Here is a 24,819-nt window from a genome sequence, read left to right as displayed (position 1 = left end):
GCAACTCTTGCCCTTGGGTCTGTATCTGTAACCCTACAGTCCCCGTTCCTAAATCTACCTGCTTCTATTCTCCGCCCTTTGAAACTCATCATGACTGCAAGACTTTTCCTTGGACTCAAGCCTGGGATGATATCTCTCCAGCCCTGAAATCTCTTCATTCACTTCCAGTGGCTGCAGGATTAAATTCAAGTCCCTTTGCATTGTCCACAAGGATTTCTGGGGCCTGAGTGCAAAATACATTCAACTCTCCCTCTGTAAATACAATCCCCCTCGAGCTCTTAGCTCCTCTACTTCAAACTCCCTCAGGGTTAGTCGTTTCTCAAAGAAACGAGTTGGGGTTAGATCTCTGTCTTCAGCTGCCACTCTGAAACCTGAGGAGAACCATCTACGGAAGCACCTCAAGACTTTCCTCTTTGCTTCTTGCTTTCGCTCCTTCTCTCCCCTGCTCATCTGTTCTGCTTCACCTTCATTCACCTGGTTACCCTCTAATTTCAGGTCCAGGTACTTGCTCACCCTGCCACACACCTGCACTGCCTCCTGGCAACCCTTGCACTTGGGCCTGTATCTCCAACTCTACAGTCCCCCCTTTTCTGCACTTATCAGACACGCCCTGTCTGTGCACTACCACTATTGTTGTTTTGTATTCTTTTGCTCAGCACACTTCACTTCTTTGCCTCCCCCTGCAATTTCCCCCTTCCGTCTCCCCTGCAGTTGTGTGTTCTCAATGTCACTGGGCCTAGTAAGATTGTTGTTATTGTTCTCCCTTGTTCCCCTCCCTTGCCTCGTCACACTCTGAAACACTTGTGTATGAGCGCGATACAAATAAAATATCAATATCAATAGCAATACCTGCACTTTTGGACACCTGCTGTCTGCACTTACCCTTGCACCTGCCACCTGCTGGCCACACTCCTTGTTATTGTTTTGATTCCATGTACAGCACTGCCCCCTCCCCCTGACATTTTTCCCCTCCCCCTACCCTGCACTTCCGCAATCTCAATGTCCCTTGGCCTAGTAAGATCTTTGTCACTGTCCTCCTTCTGTTCCCCCTTCATTGCCTCATTGCACCTTGAAACACTTGTGTATAGGCGCATTACAATCCTTGGCTTCCAGGGATTGATAAGATATCATGTTGTATGTTACCCTGCACATCTGTGGCATTCGTGGTGCCTGCAAATACTGCTGTATAGGCACTTGCATTTGTGGTGCCTGTGTCATGGGCTGGTGTGTCTGTGGGTATGCGTTCGGTGTCTGGCCTTGTTGTGGTGTCTGGTTCTGTGTGTAATACTCATTCTGTTACCCTTGGAATGCTGGCCAGTATTGCATTTCCCCGCATTCTGTTGCTTCCCTCCCCTGCTTCTGAACACTCTCAAGATATGCCCTATCTGTCCTCACACGCAGCACTGGGGTGGCTCTCTCTCCTACCCTTGTAATCCCCCAGAAAATCCCCCTGCCCCTTCAGTGTTTGATGCCCATATCCTCGGAACACCCGTGGGAATCCCCTGTAGTTCTGTTTCATCTGGGGCCTGTACCCACGTCCTCTATGATGACCCCTCTTCCTTGAAACCCATGTTGCTCATTCCACTGCCTATGAATCCTCTTCCTGCGGGCGGTGGTGTGTGCTGCATCTGTGGTGTCCTTTGTCCTCCCATGCTCATCAGTACTTCCCCTTCAATGGTATATTTAGATAGCTTATTTTGCCCTCTACCCTTGTCCTCACTTCCCTCTGTGTCCCCGTCTGAGTTAGTGTCCATGTCACTGCTGTAATTGTCCACAAAGCTCAGCCTCCTGGACGTTGTGTATTTGCTGAGTTTCCCTCCAAAGTCGCCAGTGCAGTTTCTCCCTCAGAGCCCCACGACTGTCCTGTTCAATGGAGTTGCAGTTCTCTGTGCTAGTGCTGTTTGGCTCTGTTTGCATAGCTCCTCCCATTTTGTGGTCTCCTGTGTTCATTGCCCACTTTGTTCTTATGTCTCTCATTGCGCGGCCCTCCTCCTCCATAGGCTTGCGCTCTCGTACGAGTCACTCAAGTTCCCACTTTCTCCATTCCCTCTTCATTACAACTTGCTTTTCCTTCTCATCTTCTTGTTGTCGCCTCTCTATCTCTTCAAGCTCTCTATTTCTCCCCATCTCTTGCTGCTCCCGTTCTTTGTCCTCCTCCCTTCACTTGTCCCTACGCACTCTCTCGCATCTCTCCTCTTCTTCCTTTTCCTTTCTTTCTACTTCTTGCATTGTCTCTGCCCAGTCTTGTGCTTTGCTGCTCCCCTTATTTTATTTTTTATTTGCATTTGTAGAGCGCACATACAGCCCGAGGGCATCGTGGCGCTTGTTACAAGAGATTACAAGGAATTTTCATTAGGCAGGTTACATATGATCAAACAGGTCTCTTAGTTGCACGTACAGAGTTCATAACAATTTTTCTTAAGGCGGACATATCAAAACAGCTTGTTGGTTAGATGAAAAGTTGTGTCTTGAGTGCTTTGCGGAAGGCTAGGTGGGACTGAATCACTCTGAGGCTCGGCGGGAGGGCATTCCACTGTGTGGCAGCTATTGTGGGGAAGCTGGAGTCTCCTGCACGGGCCTTATTGGTTTTGGGCATTAGGATAAGGTTAGAGTAACCTGCCCTAAGAGGTCTTGTGGCAGTGTGTTTCATAATCCTCTGTACAAGGTATGGAGGGGCAGTATCATGGAGGCATTTGTGCGCTAGTGAGAGAGTTTTGAAAATGATTCTCTGTTTAACCAGGAGCCAGTGAACTTGTCTCCTGATTGCTGAGATGTGTTCTTTTCTTGAGGTCCCGGTGGCTGCCCTTAGAGCATTGTTTTGCGCTACTTGCAGTTTAGAAAGGTTTTTGCATAGACGTCCCAGATAGTAGGGCATTGCAATAGTCTAGTCTAGAGCCAATGATGGCTCTGGCTATAGCTAGGAAGTTCTGTTGTGAAAGGAAGGGTCTGGCTGCATTAATGATTTTGGAGTAGTAAGCTGATGAGGTAGATATGGCATTTACTTGTCTGTCCATGGTGAGGTTTGAGTCAAGGTAGACGCCCAATGTTTTGACGTGGTCAGACACCTTGATGGGTGTGTTGTCAATAGTGAAGGAGGAGTATTCCTGACTGAGCTTGCCCAAGGTGGTGGGTGAGCCGATGAGTAGGAGTTCTGTTTTTTCGCTGTTTAAACAGATGGCCCTCCATTTCTTTAGTCGCCCCTACTGGATCTCCTGTTGCCTTCCCCTCCAATTTCAGAAGTATATGCCCTCCTGCCTATTCATTCAATGATATGCTCTCTAGCTCTCTTTGGTGCTAGTATGTGTCTCACTGCATGCTCCTTTCGCATCCTTTTTCTGTCCAACCCTTTTCTGGCCCACCTTCCTGGTATATGGTGGAGGTTGAAATATTGGATTTGTATACCTCTTTGCTGACTTTACCTCCCTTACAGGGTATAACCCCTACTCTCCTGACACAGGTCCTTCTTTCTCATTTTCAGGAGAATGTGGGGCAGCGGGGGCCAAGGCGCTGCCCCTCTGCTATCTTAGCATCCATTGACACCTCACTACTTCCCCCTCGTGCTCCTGGGACATTCGCCAGAGTTCAAATATCGCCATACGATTGGTCAACTTCTTCCCCCTATAGGTGTCTTGTATGTGTGTCTGTAGTGGTTGCTGCCCATTTTTGGAGAAACTTCCGCATTGTGGCCATGGCTTAGTCAATGTACCCTCTGTGCTTTTAGTCCATTCCGCACTATATTTACAAATCTTGTCCTTATAGCGTGGACGGGTCTTACACATATTCTGTAGGGCGTATCTCCCCGCATTTCCCTTTATACATTGCTTTTATACTTACTTGATCTCAAGTCAAGGCTTTCGACACAAGCACAATTAATATTTTCAGTTCAAATTTATGAATATCACAAACATCAGTTCTCAACAATTCTCTGTGAGCCTCTCAATCTGTCAGGCGTGTTCTGTACACTGCCCCCCTGAAACTCTCCCTCCTCCTCAGGCACACCCTCCAATCTCACCCATTCACCTTCTGCGCACCGCCACTGAACAGCTGGGTGACATCACCAATTCACTAAACAAGGCAGAGCTAGAGATCACTTACAATGCTCACAATGCTAATGTCCCGTTATACAAACATTTAAACAACCTCAACATGAACCCAGAGCCGCCTTCCTGCCTCCTAACAGGGTATACAAATAGTGTTTGTGTCCAATCTGTATCTTCAGTGTCAACTTGCAGATAAAATGCCTACTCAAGATTTAATCAGACAAACACCTTCCGCAATCAAGGCCAGCTCCCTTTGCTAAACCTTTACACAGGAATACCTTCATCAATGACCCAAGCTAAAATGCTCAATTCACAGGGAATCCAATATTCAAATAGCTATTGTAATCCATACCCTTAAGTCAATAGTTTAGGTTATTCACCAGAACCTTTTTGCACTAGACCGAATGTGCCCTAACCACAGAAATGACTTCTACCTCTGCTCCTTTCCCTACTATGCTTCACAATACTTGACACTACTACACAATGCTCAACAATACTCCAAAGACAATCAACAATACTCATTACCACCCCAACACCCACTGTTACTTTCCCACTACCCTGTGTTGCTGTGCGGCTGAGCCAATACTTACATTCCATGATCCATTGACGCTGTTCGGCTACCGACTCCCCCAAAGCTGCCACACCACCCTTCTGGTCTGCTGGACTCCTCACTGACTGCAGGCAGGATATTTCCAAGCTGGCTTCTGAAAGCCTTTGCATGGGGGAGTACACCCCATCTGGCTCGCTTTCCGCAAGGCGCCCTGCAGTCCTACAGGTGCTGCGGCTGAAGAGGTGACTTATGCCGAACGGGTGTTGTAAACCATCGCTCTGCTACTAACTTGTTGATGAGGTCTGGTATGCCAGAGGTCTGGGGGTTACTGCGAGCTCACCCGTTCAGCTCCCAAGGGCCCAATAACCTTTCCCCCAGAACAAACAGAGCACTCAGCCAAGGGCAAATTAAAACTGTTGTTTATTACAAAAACCGACAGGGATCATACAGGCATTGAAAAATCTCCAGAGTCACCGCTCCCAAATCTGTGTCAGCCCATTTTGTGGCAGAGTGTCGTCACAACATGGGCCCTTCCCGAAAAACCTATCACACTTTTTGTTTGGGTGATCAGAGTGGTAAGTGTGGGTTGCCCTTATAGATCTTAATTAATTGGCCCTCACATGTCAGGTGGCTGGCCTGCCCCTTCTCCATGAAACTATCCATTACATTATTGCAGGGTCACAGGATTACCATTGGCCCTTGCCCACTGCCATCCACCCCTGGATTTATGTCCCTGATTGGCTGGGACTGGTCTCCCCAGACCTGGGACCCAGCTCTGTTGTCAGTGCTCTGTGCACCTCTTCAAGGTGATGAGAATGGCTATGTGTCCCCAATGTATCTGTTAACAGTACCACTTTTGCCTGTGAGAGTGCTCTCCATGTTGCAACGTTGCTAACTTGCTCATGTTTCACTTCATGTCTGCGGTACTGGGAACTGTTTGTCTTCCTACCACGGGTGAATAACCATTGTCTATCACGGCCCCATCACGTTGTTGAGGACCACACAATCGAGCTCTTCTGGGTTGCAATTTATGAGGATTAATTCTGTTTTTCTGCAGATGGCCCCTTGTCGTTTTAGGTTTGGAGTGTGCTGCTTGTCTCTAACCTTGGCTGTGAGCCCTGGCCTTCCTGCTCTGTGCAGCCTGGCCTTGCTTTTCCCTGGCCCCTCGTCCTGCGGCTTGTGGCCTTATGTGATCTTAATTATACTCATACTAATATTTCTGCAACACCTATATCGTGCTATGTTTCCTATAGGTTAGTCCTATTCGGTCCTGCCAGGCTCCTTATGTGATTCTGCAGTTTCATAGGGTTAGTTGCCATAAGCATACGCAAACTTGCTCTGCATCCTTTCAGTGCCTTGTGTTCCGCGTTTCTGCATTTGGCATTTGGCTAATGAGAAAAATAATAAAAGCTTTTAACAGTATGCATATATATCTGTCCTCTATCTATCTACAAAACTGTGTATGCACGTTCTTCATGTATACGAGTGTGTGTGTTTGTGTGTAAATGTGCATGGTTGCGAGTGTGCTTCATGACTAATGGGACTATGTTGTGGTGTCACTAATGATATCAGCACAGTGGTTTCTCAGCATTAGTCAACATCATTCATCGAGGCATTCAGGTCTATGACCACTGTTGAGCACCTTTATCTGTAAAGACATTTACTGGATAAGGTTTGAATGGCTGTCTGAGAGAATACCTTTTTACATATGTGTCAGTCACTGGATCTCCTGGGGGCTGTCCGAATAGTGAGTGTCTTCATGCGTTCAGGCCATCATGTTCATGGGGGCGAGGAGGGGCATTCCAGGGACCCTCGTGTCAACGCTAACATCATGATTAGGCTGGAAAAACTAAAGGTGCAATAACATCTCCTATGAGCACATACACAGACCTAAAACAAGGCTTTGTATCAGCCCCGCTGCTCTTCAATATTTATATGGTGGATCTAGAGGATGCTGTCATAAAAGCAGGCACATTTCTGTCTAAATTTGGTAACAGGCATCTTCCTTTCATAAGGAAAGGACAGGAGTGGGATGCCCCAATGAGGCGGTGTGGGCAAGTGGTGGGGGGCAAAGAGGCGGGTGTCAGGGGAAAAACAGAGGGGGAAAGGAGGGTAAGTCCAGTGTACAGGGTTGACCATGTTAGGGCTAGTCCAGGGAAGGAAGCCCGAGGGCAAGGGCTGGCAAGGGATGTTGGAGGGACTGGTTGGGGGGTGGTCTGGCCCTTGTATGACTCTGAAGTGAGCAGGCCCCAGTAGCAGTAGCAGAGGGAACATTAGCCAGGGAGGGGGATAAGGAAGGAAGAGGAGAAAAGGAAAGTCTTGAGAAGTTTCCGGAACATAAGAAGATCCGGCTCAAGTCTGAGGGAGGCAGGGAGGCTGTTTCATAGGGAGAAACCAGCAGAGGAAAGGGATCTACCTCCTGTTATCTTGTTAGAGAAATGTTTGACCTGCAGAGAGTTGGAGCCAGAGGACCGAAGGACTCTGGCACAGAGGTATTTAGGGAGGGAAAGCTGGATGTAGAAAGGTCCCAGGCCCCAGACAGCCTTGTAGATGATGCAAAGGGTCTTGAATTTGATCCTTGCGGTCACCGGGAGCCAGTGGAGAGATTTTAGGGATGGAGAGATGCGGTCCCTAAGCTTGAGGCCAAGGATAAGTATCTCAGTCCTATTCTGGATTAGTTGAAGGGGGCGAAGGGAGGGAAGAGGAGGGTTGAGGAAGAGGCTATTGCAGTAGTCCAGCCTAGAGAAAACCAGGGTTGTGGAGACATTGAGTTTCTGGGCAAAGGTGAGGAAAGGTAGAATACCCCTGAGGAGGTGCAGCTGAATGTTGGACTTCCTGGAGAGGTCTGTGATGTTTGAAGAGAAAGAGAGAGAGGAGTCAAAGATGATTGCAAGGTTTTTTGCCTCACAGGTGGGTGAGGGGAGGGGACCCTATGAGAAGGATCTCCGTTTTACTGGCATTAAGGCAGAGATCAATCACAGAGCACCTTGCCTGAATAGTAGTCAGGCAGTCAAGTGTGAGAGAGGAGGGGGAGGAGGTAGAGGATGGCAGTGTGAAGGAGAGCTGTGTGTCATCTGCATAGCACTAGCAATGAGGGGTGAAGGAGGTGATCAAGTGGGCAGAGGGGCCAGGTAGATGTTGAAGAGTCATGGTGATAGGATAGAGCCATGCGTGATGCCACAGGAGAGAGTGAGGTGAGAAAAGGATTAATTTGTACTTGGGAGGGTCTGCTTGAAAGGAAGGATGCCAGCCATGCCAGTGCCTGGCCTGTGATGCCTAGGGTATCATGGAGATGGTTTATGAGGATGGAGTGGTTGACTGTGTCAAAGGCAGAAGAAAGATTGAAGAGGATCAGAACAGAGGATATGTTTGAATCTAGGTTAGAGAGCAGGTCGTCACAGGTAATCAGGAGAGCGGCTTCTGTGCCTCTGGATGCCCTGCAACCGGACTGGTGGTCATGGAGGCTGCCAGCCATTTTGATTTGGAGGGCTTTTTGCAGGATGACCAGATTCTCCATGGGTTTGCCCAGAAAAGGGGTAATAGATATAGGGGGGAAGGTATCTGGGCTAGAAGGGTTAGCAGACAGCTTTTTTATGAGAGGGTACACAAAATAGTGATTAAGGGGTTGTGGGAGGGAGCCAAAAGAATGGTTGCAGAGGTCAGCCAGGGCTGGGGCGAGAGAGATGATGTTGTCCTTCATGGTTCTGGTGGAGCAGGGGAGCACCTGTTTAGAGGAGACTTTCATAGAGCGGACAACTCCAAAGATCTCATAAGGTGCAATGGGAGAGAAGGAGGAGCGTGTGGGGGAGCAGAAGGCCCAAGGGAGGCAAGATAAGGGGGGAGGGTTGGGCAGGGGAGCAGAAGAATGAGAATACAGGATATCCTGAATTTTAGGGGAGAAGTGGGCGCCAGTGCAGTGCAGAGGGCCTGGGAGGGAGGAGGAGGAGTAGACTGCAGTAAGATTGGCAAGTTCCTTGCAGATTTAAAAAAGTTCTGTTGTGTTATTGGTGGCTCCATGGATGCGGGCTGTGGGATGTATTTACCCATGCATCCGAGCCGTACCTCAAAACTGTGCAGTACTGACATGGAAAACATCATGATGGCCAGAGCTTCCCAGAAAATGCACAGGGAAATGCATGAAGAATAGGCTGCCACCCATTTTTGCCGATGTTATGGGCACAGAAGGACACTGCCTAAAATCACCATTGGACTAACCGCACAGTAGTCTGAAACCATTGGGAATGGCAATGCTGATTGCCAAATGCAACCTAGAATTGTTGGGAATTCATTTTCTTAAATCCCAAAAATGGGTGCAGTACCAGTACTCACCACTATCCAAAAGCCGGCAGTTTAAAACCACCCTGTGTTTCTCTGAAGGCAGGCTCAAACTGTCTATTTTAAACATTGCAACACATCTAAAAACTCACTGGACACCAGCAGACATTTGGTAGAATGGAGTGTTGTGTGCCTACAAAATCTGGGAAATGAAGAGCCCAAAACAATGCTTATAACAAAACTGCTATGGAGTCAGCAGTTTAAGTTGCAATGGATTTAAAGACACTAAAATCGAAAATGTTTAGATTAAATGAGTGACCTATGTTTGGTGTCACATGCCTTTGTAACTGTTAAAATGTCATAGTTTTGCACTTAGAATCAGCATTCTAGCTGCATATGTGAAAATGTTTAGTTTTATTTGAATGCAGAAACTGGGGAACAAAAAGTGACATTTTATCTGAAACTGGCTTAAAGAGATTCCAATTCTGCCTGGCAACTACCCCCATCAGGAGTGAAACTTGAGTCACAGCTGTGTTCCCAGGCCTAGCTGCCCTTTTGCTGCTCACACTAAGGATATGCCATCTATCTGATAATTGAATTACCTGTGCTCTGCAGGAAAGTGAACAAAGCCCTGTCCTGGCTCAGGCAAAGGTTTTATTGGCAGGAGTCGTAAATGGTCGTAAAAAGTGGCTTCCTCCTGAGGAAAGGGGAGGGGCACTGCCTGTGAGAGCAAGCTGGCTTGGCAGAACTGGAAAAACCAGTATTTCTACCTTGTGCTGAGAGGAAACCACACCCCTTTGGAGCCAGAACATAACTTTAAAAAGATGGATCATTCATAGAGCGGACATGTGAAAATTTTATAAATGATACCATAATTCTTGTGATTTTTCTGCCCACAGTTTAAGAGGTTTTTAGAACCGGTGGTATGTTCAGGGGGGTTTTAGCGGAAAAGTGGATATTACTCTAAATGTATGCATGTTAAAAATCTGAAACTTCCTCAGTTAATGTCCATACTCCCTGCGCACATGTATGTAAAGTTGGGTCAATGTCAGAAATTGAAAAATCAGTTAAAAAGTCAATTATGTGCCATTTCTGAATGCAAGCTCTTAGAAACAGCAGATTTGGACAGAGACATGGCTAAATTCAGCCACACCATGTATATGTAATTTCAAGCAACTGTGTAACTGTGAAATATGTCTTTTATTATCAAATATAGAATATGTGCAATCTGACAGAGGAGTGTCCTATCTGCAAGCCATAAAATGACCTCCCTCTGACTCACAGTTCATTCCCCAATCAAATGATAAATGGAAGTTTGACCAATTAGAAGCTGAGAGAGAGGTAGGGTCAGTGATGCTAGAACACACCCACATTCTAAACACATAAAAGCAGACAGACAGGACAGATAGGGACCTTCAATTCCATCTGCAGCGGGACGCTCTGCCGGAAAAATCCATACTTTACCTCCATCAAACCTCCAGAGAGCCAACATAGAGACTTCAAATCCATCAGGCCAGACCAGAGAACCAGAGAGAGCTGACCCAGATCACTGTGAAGTGCAGAGACCAGAGGCGAGTTTAAAACCTGACCAGATCCATGGCGAGGCCCATTTCACTCAAGAATATAGTGTGAGTACCTAGAAAACTCCTAGTTAAAATAATATAATTCAATCTATTTAATCTAAGTAGAACTGCCTCCTAACTGTCACCTGTCATTTGTAAAGCTGTCACTTGTCATTTCCTAGTTGCAAGCTGCACTTGTCTTTTTGAACTTTAAAATTTCAAATCTGAAAAACGACCTTCACAAAATCGCTCATATCTCCGCAACCGTTTGTGCTAGAGACTTGCAATAACTTTCATCTGAAAGGTTAGAATCGTGGCTTTCCTACGAACCTAGAACCGCATTCCTACCCCTTATAGTTTTACCGCAATCGCGGAACACGCATTCGCGAATTTTGCCGCGATTTGCAAATTTCTTCACATGTAAAAACTGCTGCTGCTTGCCTTCCATTTGCCAGAAATTCGTTTAACCTGCTAACTATCCCTGCCTCATTGCTAGTGTGAGCCTGGACTGATATTAACTAGATACCAATCACCCTGAACCTCTGAAAGGGAATTAAAAGTATTTTAGCATACTTTTCAATTCATTGCCAGCACATATCAAAGCAATTTGGGCCTGTGTTTTCAAATTTATGTAGTCTAAGTTTGCTGGATTGAACTGAATTACAGTTGATTGCATTGCTGAGAACTGTGTGCTTCCTTCCATTTCCTTGCCTTGCATCAAGGGGGGAAGGGGATTGCCAGAGAAAAGTGATTACCTTGTTTGTTGAAATCATATTGAGTATTTTCTGTATTGCATTTTCATTCAACATTACATCCAGTTGAACTCTATAAAGCATTCTCTACCACATTATACTTCTGTACCTATTTACCAGTGTGCTATCTTATCCATTTCATGTCAACTCATTCGTGATTATAAAGAAGTGTGCTAGTGCCAGATTCTCCGTTGTTAATATTTATCATATCAGATTGAGTGTGATATTCAATTATTAATTTATTATAAAGTGTCATATATATATCTATTGTTTAAATTATCAAATAAACCCTTTTAACTTGCAAAACAGAACTACTTCTTGGCTCAGTGGGGTCAGGGGGATTCCAAGAGAGGGGTGTTATATAGGGGTAGTCATCCAGAACGCATGAACTGGACCTAAAGATATATCAATAAGGGTTTTCATTCAGTATTCTAGACTAGGCGTTAACTTAGCTGTAGTGCTGAATTGAATCCTCTTACAAATTGGGGGCTCGAGCCGAGACGTTGGGTTAGATTTACCACTTGTGCAGCTTAATACAGTGTGCTAACTGACGGGATACATACATCCGGTCGGATCACCACGCTGCATTACGCTGTGAAGCATTCCTCAAAAGGGACACTCCAAGAAAAGTTCTGTTCTGCAAAAATAAAATACAAACTTCTGTAAGTCAGGACAGAGACCAATCTCTAGAATGACGACCTTAGTAGACATGAAAATAGCCAGAGAGCACCTCTTGCATAAGCTATTTGTGAGAGGTGAATGGACCGAACAGGGCCAGGATGTGTGGTTGCAGGCCATCACACAACAGGTCACTGAAACAGGGTCAGATATATATAGAGATCAGGGTCCCTTACATGTGGCCCTGAGTGAACTATATATGGCTCCTAAAGCCAAAGAGGAACACAATAAGATTGCCAGGATAGCAGCATACCTGTACCTATATATGGGAGACATGCAGGATAGATGTGCTGAAAGCCAAAATCTGGCAAATAGGCAACAGATGGCATTACAGAAGGCCCAATCTGATCTGGACTCTTCTGAGCAGAGGCTGCAGAGGAGCCAGGAGGCAGAAAATGATAGTAGGCAATATATCATTAAAATAAAAGAGGATATGGGCATCCTACAACAGGAAAAGACAGACCAGGATACCCGATTTCTGGCCCTGCAGAAGGAGCACCAAGACAGTTTGGACTCCTTACTGCAGAACCAGAAAAAGCTGGAGCAACAGATCAATTTCAACAGGGCATGCACAGAGCAGGTAGCCACCCTGCAAATCCAACTAGACAGAGAGAAAGAGGAGAGCAATAAACTGATTCTGAAAGACCTGGATACCCAGGCAGAGTTTGATGAGGAGCGCCAAAAAGCTGGTGCCCTTCAACGGCAAAGGGACGACCTGGCGGCACAAATGCAGGCTCTTAGTCAGGAAAGAGACGCCATAGGCCAGGAAGTCTGCCACTTAAAAAAGGAAATTGAAGAAAATCACCTGGCCCTCCAGGGGCTGGGTGATCTCCAAAAAGAAAACCAGAACTTGGTAGAGTACACCAGAAGGGTGGAAGATGCTCTAGCAAGAAAGGAGCAGGCCAATAGGGACATTGCCCAGGAGGTAAACCTCCTGCAGCAAAGACTGGCCCAGTTCTCCAGGACCAACCAGGAAGCACAGAGGGAGAATGAGGCCCTCTGTCAACACAATGATAGGCTCCAACAACAGATAGCGATGCAGGAGAAACTGATAGAGTCGAGTAAGGCCTTAACAGAGGAACTGAAAGCACAAATGCAGGCTCTTGCATTGCAACAGGGAGCAGGGGCGGATAGAGATGAGGTCCGCTGGGAAAGAGAGATTCCTGACCATAACCGCAGGAGCCCTACCACCAGGGGCCTTCATCTCCCCCAGTCCCTGGACTCTACCACCCCCATGTCCCCTGGCGCACATGAGCACAGGGCCACAGGGATGGCAGATTACTATCCAGCTAAGAGTATGGGGCTCATAGGCCAGTACCACTCAGGAATGGAGGGGTGGGCATCCAGGTATGGGCACCCAAGTACAGTACAGTTCAATGGGGAACCCCAGGAGAATAGGCCCATTAAGGGCATCCTGAAAACCTCTGCCCAGTTAGGTCAGTGGAGGGGGTACCCATCAAATCCTGGCAGCAAGGAGGAATCTGAAGACTCCTCTGAACTGCACAGGACACAGGAGACCAGGTCCCCACATTCTGCCAGCCATTCCCAGGCTCGCAGAATCCGGGAAAACCTGGAAGAACAGACGGGAACCTCTGGGAGCAGTGCCTCTGAGTCCGAGGACGAATGGACAAGGGTTACCCGAACCAAAAAGGCCAATAAGGCAAAAAGGGCCTTGCTTAAGGACCCCTTAAAGCAGATTAAGGCGATCAGGAGCGTCATTACGCCTTACCATAAGAACGCTAAGTATTCTGTTTGGGAGCACTTAGAGTTGTTTGAACAAATGATGGAGACTTTCCATTTGAAGGACAGCCAAAGCTGTATTCAATGTGTGAAGTGGACCTTCTCCCCGGAATACTCCAGTTTCTTTGCGGGGCTGGAGGACCAAAATCATTTAAGATGGTCCACCTATAAGGCGGCCATCCTGAAACATTTTTCTGTTCACAGAAATCCTCAAGAGGCTCGCAAGGCAGCCTACAATTTGCAATGTGGGGAGGATCAGGCCCCACAAGAATTTGTGCAGGAGTTAAAGCGTGCTTTTGCACAGACCACAAGAAGGGTGCGCACAGATAGTAGAGAGTTCATAAATACGTTTTTCCATGCCTTGCCCAAATACATCATGACCCAGCTCGTGAGGGATTTTCACGAGAAAAGATCTTTAGACTGGGTCATTGAACAGGCTACCCGGATCTATGAGGTGCAGAAACCGGTAGATAGCAAAAGTAATGCCCAGAAAAACCCCAAAGCCAACAGCACCCCTGCTGCTGCCAAGGTGGCAGAGGTAAAGGTCACCCCCGTTTTGGATTTGGAGATGGGGGGGCCTAAAAACCTACCTGCACCTAATAATGCTAGGCCCAGGAGGTCCTCGGGTCAGTCACAGACAGGGAGCCAAGGAGGCAGCCCCACAAATGGGGTCCCTCGCTCTCCTGATTATGTAAGTCCCCGTTACAAGGGAAATCGACCCATCCTGGGTTATGTGTGGACTCCTCCAGCCCAAGGGGGGGGATCCAGCCAAGCACCTAACCCAGGGAACTTCCCTCCCAACTTCCCACAGGAGGGCAGAAATTCTCCAAATCCTGGGCAGAACTTTTTCCCCAGGTATCCACCCAATTTCCAACCCCAAAATCATCCATCCTTCTTTCCCCAATTCCCTGAGCCCAGACAACCTAATCCGGGAGAGGGGAGGCCAAGGGTGGAGGGGTACCCAAATCTTCCCAACCCGGGGTATTACCAGAGGAGGGACAGCTACCCTTCCCGGGATCAGCCCAGGGGAGAAAACAGGGCCCCGTATCAGCCTGAGCGGGTTTCCCAGTTAGAGCGCCAGGTTCAAAACATGGCGCGGGACCTGGGTCACATACTGAGGGCTCAGCAGAACCCTCAGATGGGCGTGCCGGCGCAGAACGCACCCAACTCTGGACCTGGTGCTCCAGAACAATGACGGGGGCAGCACCCCGATAACACCCCGGTTCCCAGGGAGGAGGCACAAAGGGAAGGGGGGTGTAAAGCCTTGGAGGAAGCTTCCTTCCTCACTTGTAAACAGCCCCTGGAAACCCAGGAACCGGAAACGAAATCTCTTGCCCCTGAAAGTCTGCCTCCTAAGGAGCGGAGGGGGGGTAGGAGAAACAAAAGACCCAAACAGACTCAGTTTGAGGAGGAGGTACAGATCTTCCAATTTGAGGGAGAGGGATCCTCAGAGGATCCTGAGAAAAGGATCTTCTCCTTCAGAGAGGGGGGAACTCCTCCCAAAGAAAAATGGGTCCCTAGGGATGCAAATCCAGACTGGGGAGATGTGGAGACTGAGCTACCGCCGCCCACCATCTCATCCCAGAACCAACCGCAAGAAAATCCCCTGGTTCAAACCCATCCTGGTGACTGCCTCCAAAAAGGGGGGGGCAGCCCAGAACCGGAACCAGGGGAACCCACAATGGCTCTGATCTCCAGTTGCCAACTTTTTCTTTCAGATTCCCAAGACTCTCCACAGAATTCTGCCCAAATCTCTTCGCTATCGATGTCCAAAACCAGAAAATTAGCCCACCAGTTGTCCAAAAATGTACATTATCTGTGCCCCCTTGAGGAGAAGGAGGGAAGATATTATGCCCCGGTACAAGTACAGGGACAGGGTACAATTTTGGCACTGGTGGACACAGGATCTCAAGCTACCCTTCTGTCCAGAAGGGCCTTTGATGAACTGAATGCAGGAAGGGGAGAGAATTACCAAATTCCTCTCACCTCTCTTCCTGGACAACTGCAGAACTTTGACGGGAAGGAAATTCCCGTCGAGGGGACGGCAGACTTGGACATTAAAATTGGGCGACATAAGTTGAAACACCCGGTCATAGTTGTGACCCCAGAGGGCACCCCTTGTTTACTAGGGAATGACCTCCTGAGAAGGTTGTCACCCCTAATAGATTGTGTAAACAAGGTCCTCTGGACCCAGACTAGCCGACCAATAAAATTAAAACAGAGTGTCAACCATGTTAGTTTAAACGGCACCTGCCACATGGTTGAACAAAAATCTGACCAAGTAGAATTTCACTTCCAGAATAGCCAAATTCCAGACGTGACAGTAATAGCAGTAGGACAAGAGACTGGTGGTGGAGGGACCTCTCTATTTCTGAAAATCAACCTTCCTTCCAGTCTAAAGTGGTACTCCACGCTGGAAGGAAACACTCTGAAATTCTATACTAATCCACAATCAGGAACTCCCACTCCTATAGTCCAGAAAGATGTGAAATCAGCTGAAAGCCTGGCTGATATTCAGCAAATTGGAGAGCAGTTGTTCATCCCTGTTCAGTTAAATGATGGGAAGGACTCTGTTCTCGTTCGAGTGTGTGTGAACAACGGTAAGAGCTTCATCAGCGAAGCCATGTTTCGCCAACTCCCAAAAGATCCAGCCATTCCCACCTTCAAACTGATAGACAAATGGGAAATGGACCTGGAAGCACCTAATTCCAAACATCTCCTGCCAAGCAGGTGTATGCTCAAAATCTCCATTGGCAACAAGAGCATAGTCCACAATTGTTGGGTCGTGCGAGACGTCCCTGCCGCCTTTTACTTAGGCAGTGACATTCTCAATCGCTTTGCCATTAGTTTGGACCTAATAAACTTCAAAGCTTGGTCCCGATTAGCGGATAATCCCATGGGCTTTGATGATCCAGAAAAAGCATTTAGGTCAGCTCAATTGCTACCTTATGCAGTTGAAATTCAGATCAAAGAGGAAGTCACCATCCCAGAAAGGACCCGACAATTCTCCCTGGAAGTGAAAGTTAAAAGGGGACAAGAGTTGAAAAACCCTGATGCTTACATACATCTAAATGCTTCTCTCCAACAGCAAGGGTTGGGGGTAAACCCAACACCATTAGTCAACATAGAACATGACACCATTCCAATAGAGGTGGATAACAGCGACTTAAAGAGTATTACTCTAGCCGCAGGCACCATTATTGGAATGGCGGTTGATGACCGACATTTCTCCATTGATCTTAGAAATGAACTGTTAGGACCAATCCCCCAGGACTGTTTTGACAGTGACAGTGAGGACAATACAACACCAGACAGGATTTTTACCCGGCATGGGGGGAACTTCCTGGTGTACACTTCCTGCCCCTATGGTAAGGAAGATGTGACGTGTGACTTCAGGAGGGATGAGGTGATTTTCCAGGTACATGAGGGCTGCCTTTCCCACCTGAAGCCTCCGGTCCAAATCAGCACTCTGACCAGGGACTTCTCCACCCAGCTGGAGGAGGCCGCGGAGATTGCCAAACCAGAAGTCTTTCCAGGCTTCAGGCAGATGGTGGAAGAGAGAGTCAACCTAGCTGATGCCTGTGTGACTCTGGAACAAAAGCAAAAGTTGAAACAAGTTTTCTTGGATTTCCAAGATCTCTTTGCGGTAGACTCATATGACTGTGGTCGCACTGACATCCACACAACAACAATCCCCACGGACCCTGGCATGACTCCTGTGTTTGTGAAGCAATATCGCTTGCCTCTCGCATCAATGGAGTCCCTTACTGAAATAATTAAGAACCTTGAGTCCCGGGGAATAATCCGTCCAGTCCACAGCACCTTCAATAATCCGGTGCTGGGAATATTGAAGCCAAACGGCCAGTGGAGACTCTGCGCCGACCTTAGGGAGCTCAACAAACGGGTCCATACTTCCCGATGGCCTCTGCCCTACATTGACCAAGGGCTGGCCCAGATTCAGGGGTCACAGGTATTCACTGCAAAAGACCTGACCAATGGATACTGGACCGTGCCTGTCAGTAGGGAGGACCAATACAAACTGGCTTTTACCTTTGGGGGCCAGCAATACACATGGACCCGGACTCCCTTCGGATACCTCAACTCCGGTAATGAGTTCAATATTTTCCTACATAAGGCCATGCCCGACCTGGGTGCGAGGGGTAACCTGGCTTATGTAGATGATGTCCTCATCAAAAGTTCATCTGTGGAGGAACACATAGCGGAGATCCGTTATGTTCTGACACAGTTGAGGACCGCCGGAGCAAAACTTTCCTTTCAGAAAGCACAGTGGTGTAGAACCCGTGTTAATTTCTTGGGGCATGAGATTACTCCTCAGGGTCTCTGTCCCCAGGAAAAGAAAGTGGAAGCACTTCAGAAACTGAAAGACCCCACAACTCTGCGAGAACTAAGGAGCCTCCTTGGACTGACTAATTACAGCAGGAAGTTCATTGAGGGCTACGCAGAGATCACCAGACCCCTGATTCATCTCCTGAAGGGGGGGGTCAAGTGGGAATGGGGTCCAGAACAAGCCGAGGCAGTAAGACAACTCAAGAGAAGCCTCTCACAAGCGCCTTGCCTAGCTTACCCTGTCAGAAACAAGGAGTTCTTCCTGGAGACGGGGTTCTCTAATACGTGCTTGACGGCAGTATTATATCAAAAGCATGACAAGGTCAATAAAGTAATCTCCTATGCGAGCAAAACTTTATCCTCTGTGGAGGAAAAATTCAACGATTGTGAGAAGGCACTCCTGGCAACGGTGTGGGCATTGAAGAATTACCGCCCGTTTATCCAGGGGGAACACATCATAGTGGAGACTCCACACCAGCCTCTGCAATATCTCCAAAGTGACAGAATCCGGGCCGGAAATGTGAGTAATTCCCGAATTACTTCCTGGATTCTGTCAATGCAAGGCTTTCCTGTGGAGGTCAGATATGGCCAAAACAAGAAGAGTCCCCTCGCGCAAGGTCTGGCTGACTTGCATGATTGTGCCAGAGAAAACTGTCTCGAGGACGAAAGTCTAAAAATAAAGGACAACATGGAGGCATACCTTAATTCCCCCCACAAAGTCTTTGAAGAAGACAAGTGTGAGGGAATGCCCACTGTGTATGTGGATGGATGCTCTTACCATGTTGACAACGACGGGGAGAAAGAACTGGTGGCTGGCGTAGGGAATGCATGGGTGAATGAGTCCCCAGAACCCTCCGCTGGATACAAAATCGGACCCCGAAGTAGTCAGGTGGCAGAATTGATGGCTGTGCATCAGGCCATCCTCACTGCTGTCCAGCATCAACTCCACGAACTGGTCATAATCACAGATTCGGATTATGTACGGAACGGGTTCGTGGAGCACCTGGTTAATTGGAAAACCAGAGGCATGTTATGTGCTAACAACAAACCCTTGAAACATGGGAAGTTGATCCAAAACATTGATGATCTGGTCACATCGAATGGGATGACCATCTATTGGAAAAAGATCAAGGGTCATTCCAAAGTAGAGGGACCAGACAAAACTGGAAATGACTTAGCTGATCAGCTGGCCAAAACCGGGGCCATCCAAGGGGATCTAATTGAGATTGAGTCCCTGTTGGGGGAAATCCAGGTCACTGCCATCACTAGGTCCCAGACAAATGCTCACAACGACCTTTCAATTGCACAATGGAGTAAGGAGACCCCTGATGCTGATTTGATTACTGCTCAGAAGGGGGATCCAATTATTGGTAAATTTTACCAGCACCTTGAGGACCCTGAGAACTTTCCCCTGACGGATACCGATTACATTGGGAAAGAGGACCTAAGAGTGTTGATGAAATGTCCAAAAATGTTCCGAATCCAAGACGGTTTGTTGGTAAGGAAATCCAAAGCTGGCCACGATCAGTGGGTGGTTCCTACCTCATTCCGCAGCCTGATGTTAAGTCACGCCCATGATGCGGCCACTGCCGGTCACAGGGGGTTTCACACAACATTGGAAATCTTAAGAGAGGTTGCATACTGGCCACACATGGGCCAGGACCTCAACCAATATTTGAAGGGTTGTCTTGTGTGTGCACAATTTCAGTCGACATCCCTCACACACCGGGCGCCTTTACAAAAGAGGGGAATGACACTGCCATGGTCAGATTTACAAATCGACTTTGTAGGCCCCGTGATTCGCTCGGCTAGGGGGAATAAGTACATGTTGACCGTCACATGCTTGTTTACCAAGTGGGTGGAATGTCTCCCAGCCCCAAATTGCAAGGCAGAAACTGCAGCTGCCTTGATGATTAACCACATCTTTTCCCGTTTTGGTCTACCTCAAAGGATTGAGTCAGACAGAGGTAGCCACTTCACCAGTGAAGTAATGACAAAGATGTGGGAGATACTGGGGGTCAAGAGAAAGCTGCATATTGCTTATAGACCAGCGTCTTCTGGGGCAGTAGAGAGATATAACCGGACAATTGTGAGCATATTAAAGAAGTTTGTGGCAGATTCTGGGCCAAGTTGGGATATCCGATTACCTCTGGTCCTAATGGCTATCAGATCTACCCCTTCATCTGCAACCAAAATGTCACCATTTGAGTTGATGACTGGGCGCAAGATGGTGCTTCCTCAGCATTTGCTCTACAGGACCCAAGAGCAGACACTGATAAATGCTTCCACTACTCATGAGTATGTGGAGAATTTAAGGAAACACCTCCAACATGCTTTTGCTTATGCTCAGCGGAATCTAGAAAGATCAGCTGATAGCATGAAGACCCACTATGACCTGAAAACTTCCAGGAAGGAATATCAGGTGGGGGACCGGGTCTATCTATACAACTTCCAAAGGAACCAGGCCAAGCAGCGCAAATTTTTGCCTACATGGAAGGGACCCTTTGAGATCATCGACAAGATCTCCCCTGTGGCCTACAAGATCCGCATCCCCAAAGGCGGTTCGGCAGAGGGGGAAGACAAGTGGGTCCACATAAACCAGCTGAAATGTTGCCATCCCAGGCACGCTCTGCAACAACTGGAGGAATCCTCTGGAATCCTAGCGGGTACTGTCTCAGACTAATTCAGTTCCAATCATAAAACATACCACATCTAGTCTCTAAAATATTGTGATTTGCATGAAACTGTCTCTTAGTCATACTGTTTTTATTAAAATAAGAATGTAATGTTTCGTTATGATAAAATGCATATGCTGCCCCACTATCTCAACAGTGGTAAAAAAAAAAAAAAAAAAATCGTCTAAGAGTAGATATTGCCGCTTTTGCTTTATCATCCTAGGAGAAAGAAAACCTGAAGACGGGCCAAGGAGGGCGATCCGGAGACCGGGAACGAAGATCCAATGGGCCCAGTGGACCGCCCAATATTCCCATCAGGACCGGCGAGGAGAACCGATCGATCAGTACCGGATGGAGGAAAAGATGCTGAACTGTGCCATCTATTGGAAGAAGATGAGGAAAAATCCCAGGTCTTGCGAGTCCCATTCGTGAAATAGAATGGCCATCGCAAGAGGGGGGCTTGTGGGATGTATTTACCCATGCATCCGAGCCGTACCTCAAAACTGTGCAGTACTGACATGGAAAACATCATGATGGCCAGAGCTTCCCAGAAAATGCACAGGGAAATGCATGAAGAATAGGCTGCCACCCATTTTTGCCGATGTTATGGGCACAGAAGGACACTGCCTAAAATCACCATTGGACTAACCGCACAGTAGTCTGAAACCATTGGGAATGGCAATGCTGATTGGCAAATGCAACCTAGAATTGTTGGGAATTCATTTTCTTAAATCCCAAAAATGGGTGCAGTACCAGTACTCACCACTATCCAAAAGCCGGCAGTTTAAAACCACCCTGTGTTTCTCTGAAGGCAGGCTCAAACTGTCTATTTTAAACATTGCAACACATCTAAAAACTCACTGGACACCAGCAGACATTTGGTAGAATGGAGTGTTGTGTGCCTACAAAATCTGGGAAATGAAGAGCCCAAAACAATGCTTATAACAAAACTGCTATGGAGTCAGCAGTTTAAGTTGCACTGGATTTAAAGACACTAAAATCGAAAATGTTTAGATTAAATGAGTGACCTATGTTTGGTGTCACATGCCTTTGTAACTGTTGAAATGTCATAGTTTTGCACTTAGAATCAGCATTCTAGCTGCATATGTGAAAATGTTTAGTTTTATTTGAATGCAGAAACTGGGGAACAAAAAGTGATATTTTATCTGAAACTGGCTTAAAGAGATTCCAATTCTGCCTGGCAACTACCCCCATCAGGAGTGAAACTTGAGTCACAGCTGTGTTCCCAGGCCTAGCTGCCCTTTTGCTGCTCACACTAAGGATATGCCATCTATCTGATAATTGAATTACCTGTGCTCTGCAGGAAAGTGAATAAAGCCCTGTCCTGGCTCAGGCAAAGGTTTTATTGGCAGGAGTCGTAAATGGTCGTAAAAAGTGGCTTCCTCCTGAGGAAAGGGGAGGGGCACTGCCTGTGAGAGCAAGCTGGCTTGGCAGAACTGGAAAAACCAGTATTTCTACCTTGTGCTGAGAGGAAACCACACCCCTTTGGAGCCAGAACATAACTTTAAAAAGATGGATCATTCATAGAGCGGACATGTGAAAATTTTATAAATGATACCATAATTCTTGTGATTTTTCTGCCCACAGTTTAAGAGGTTTTTAGAACCGGTGGTATGTTCAGGGGGGTTTTAGCGGAAAAGTGGATATTACTCTAAATGTATGCATGTTAAAAATCTGAAACTTCCTCAGTTAATGTCCATACTCCCTGCGCACATGTATGTAAAGTTGGGTCAATGTCAGAAATTGAAAAATCAGTTAAAAAGTCAATTATGTGCCATTTCTGAATGCAAGCTCTTAGAAACAGCAGATTTGGACAGAGACATGGCTAAATTCAGCCACACCATGTATATGTAATTTCAAGCAACTGTGTAACTGTGAAATATGTCTTTTATTATCAAATATAGAATATGTGCAATCTGACAGAGGAGTGTCCTATCTGCAAGCCATAAAATGACCTCCCTCTGACTCACAGTTCATTCCCCAATCAAATGATAAATGGAAGTTTGACCAATTAGAAGCTGAGAGAGAGGTAGGGTCAGTGATGCTAGAACACACCCACATTCTAAACACATAAAAGCAGACAGACAGGACAGATAGGGACCTTCAATTCCATCTGCAGCGGGACGCTCTGCCGGAAAAATCCATACTTTACCTCCATCAAACCTCCAGAGAGCCAACATAGAGACTTCAAATCCATCAGGCCAGACCAGAGAACCAGAGAGAGCTGACCCAGATCACTGTGAAGTGCAGAGACCAGAGGCGAGTTTAAAACCTGACCAGATCCATGGCGAGGCCCATTTCACTCAAGAATATAGTGTGAGTACCTAGAAAACTCCTAGTTAAAATAATATAATTCAATCTATTTAATCTAAGTAGAACTGCCTCCTAACTGTCACCTGTCATTTGTAAAGCTGTCACTTGTCATTTCCTAGTTGCAAGCTGCACTTGTCTTTTTGAACTTTAAAATTTCAAATCTGAAAAACGACCTTCACAAAATCGCTCATATCTCCGCAACCGTTTGTGCTAGAGACTTGCAATAACTTTCATCTGAAAGGTTAGAATCGTGGCTTTCCTACGAACCTAGAACCGCATTCCTACCCCTTATAGTTTTACCGCAATCGCGGAACACGCATTCGCGAATTTTGCCGCGATTTGCAAATTTCTTCACATGTAAAAACTGCTGCTGCTTGCCTTCCATTTGCCAGAAATTCGTTTAACCTGCTAACTATCCCTGCCTCATTGCTAGTGTGAGCCTGGACTGATATTAACTAGATACCAATCACCCTGAACCTCTGAAAGGGAATTAAAAGTATTTTAGCATACTTTTCAATTCATTGCCAGCACATATCAAAGCAATTTGGGCCTGTGTTTTCAAATTTATGTAGTCTAAGTTTGTTGGATTGAACTGAATTACAGTTGATTGCATTGCTGAGAACTGTGTGCTTCCTTCCATTTCCTTGCCTTGCATCAAGGGGGGAAGGGGATTGCCAGAGAAAAGTGATTACCTTGTTTGTTGAAATCATATTGAGTATTTTCTGTATTGCATTTTCATTCAACATTACATCCAGTTGAACTCTATAAAGCATTCTCTACCACATTATACTTCTGTACCTATTTACCAGTGTGCTATCTTATCCATTTCATGTCAACTCATTCGTGATTATAAAGAAGTGTGCTAGTGCCAGATTCTCTGTTGTTAATATTTATCATATCAGATTGAGTGTGATATTCAATTATTAATTTATTATAAAGTGTCATATATATATCTATTGTTTAAATTATCAAATAAACCCTTTTAACTTGCAAAACAGAACTACTTCTTGGCTCAGTGGGCTCAGGGGGATTCCAAGAGAGGGGTGTTATATAGGGGTAGTCATCCAGAACGCATGAACTGGACCTAAAGATATATCAATAAGGGTTTTCATTCAGTATTCTAGACTAGGCGTTAACTTAGCTGTAGTGCTGAATTGAATCCTCTTACAGGGCGCGGACATGAGCCCTCTTCTTGGAGCAGATGGCGAGACGGTATTACCTTAGGATTAGGTGGCAGGCCAGTTTGTCAGAGTATAACTTACATTTCAGCTGGTCAGATAGCATAGCGAGTAGTGCGCTTGCCACAACATCTGTGCACAGCCTGTCGACCCAGGTTCGAATCCCAGCAGGGCCAAACACAGCCTTTTATACTTCCAAGGTCAATAAATGAGCACCAAACACTGTGGGCAATGTTAAGCAGTGCTCAGATGCCTGATGGTTCATAACTCTATATAAATGCAAATTATTATTATTAAAGCTGCCAAGTCGGAGTCATACCAAAAGTTGCATTTGGAAGCAGGCTTCATGCATGTCCTCATGACAGGTGCAGGGATGTCCGGGTTTTGGAGATAGATGGAGGTTAGCCAGAACAGAGTCAGAAGGAGAGTCAAAAGAAGGGGGCTGGGAGAAAGAAGAGGCACAAATGTTGCCTTAATATATCTAGTGTAGGCTCCCATCCACAATTACGATGATATTTAACCCCTTTTTTGTATGCAAGGAACAGCCTCTTACATGGGGATGGTGCTTCCATATGGCAAGTGCAGCCTGAAATGTTCAGGTTTCTCCTTCCTTATGCTATACATATTCATATGCAAAGTATAGTTATCATTTGTATGGCACAGCCCCAAATGCCAAAGCCTGAGCCCA

General features: G+C 46.6%; 1 protein-coding gene across 2 annotated transcripts in view; it reads left to right on the top strand.

The window, feature by feature from the left end:
* ABCC3 (ATP binding cassette subfamily C member 3) overlaps window positions 1-24,819 on the top strand; it is an 804,906-nt gene that overhangs the window by 377,955 nt on the left and 402,132 nt on the right. The gene's annotated exons all lie outside the window — the stretch shown is intronic.

The sequence above is a fragment of the Ambystoma mexicanum genome, chromosome 3q, assembly GCF_040938575.1.
Source record: "Ambystoma mexicanum isolate Mex_15411 chromosome 3q, UKY_AmexF1_1, whole genome shotgun sequence".
Taxonomy (NCBI): Eukaryota; Metazoa; Chordata; class Amphibia; order Caudata; family Ambystomatidae; genus Ambystoma; species Ambystoma mexicanum.
The sequence above is the reverse complement of the archived record's forward strand: the minus strand, read 5'-3'. Positions and strand labels throughout refer to the sequence as shown.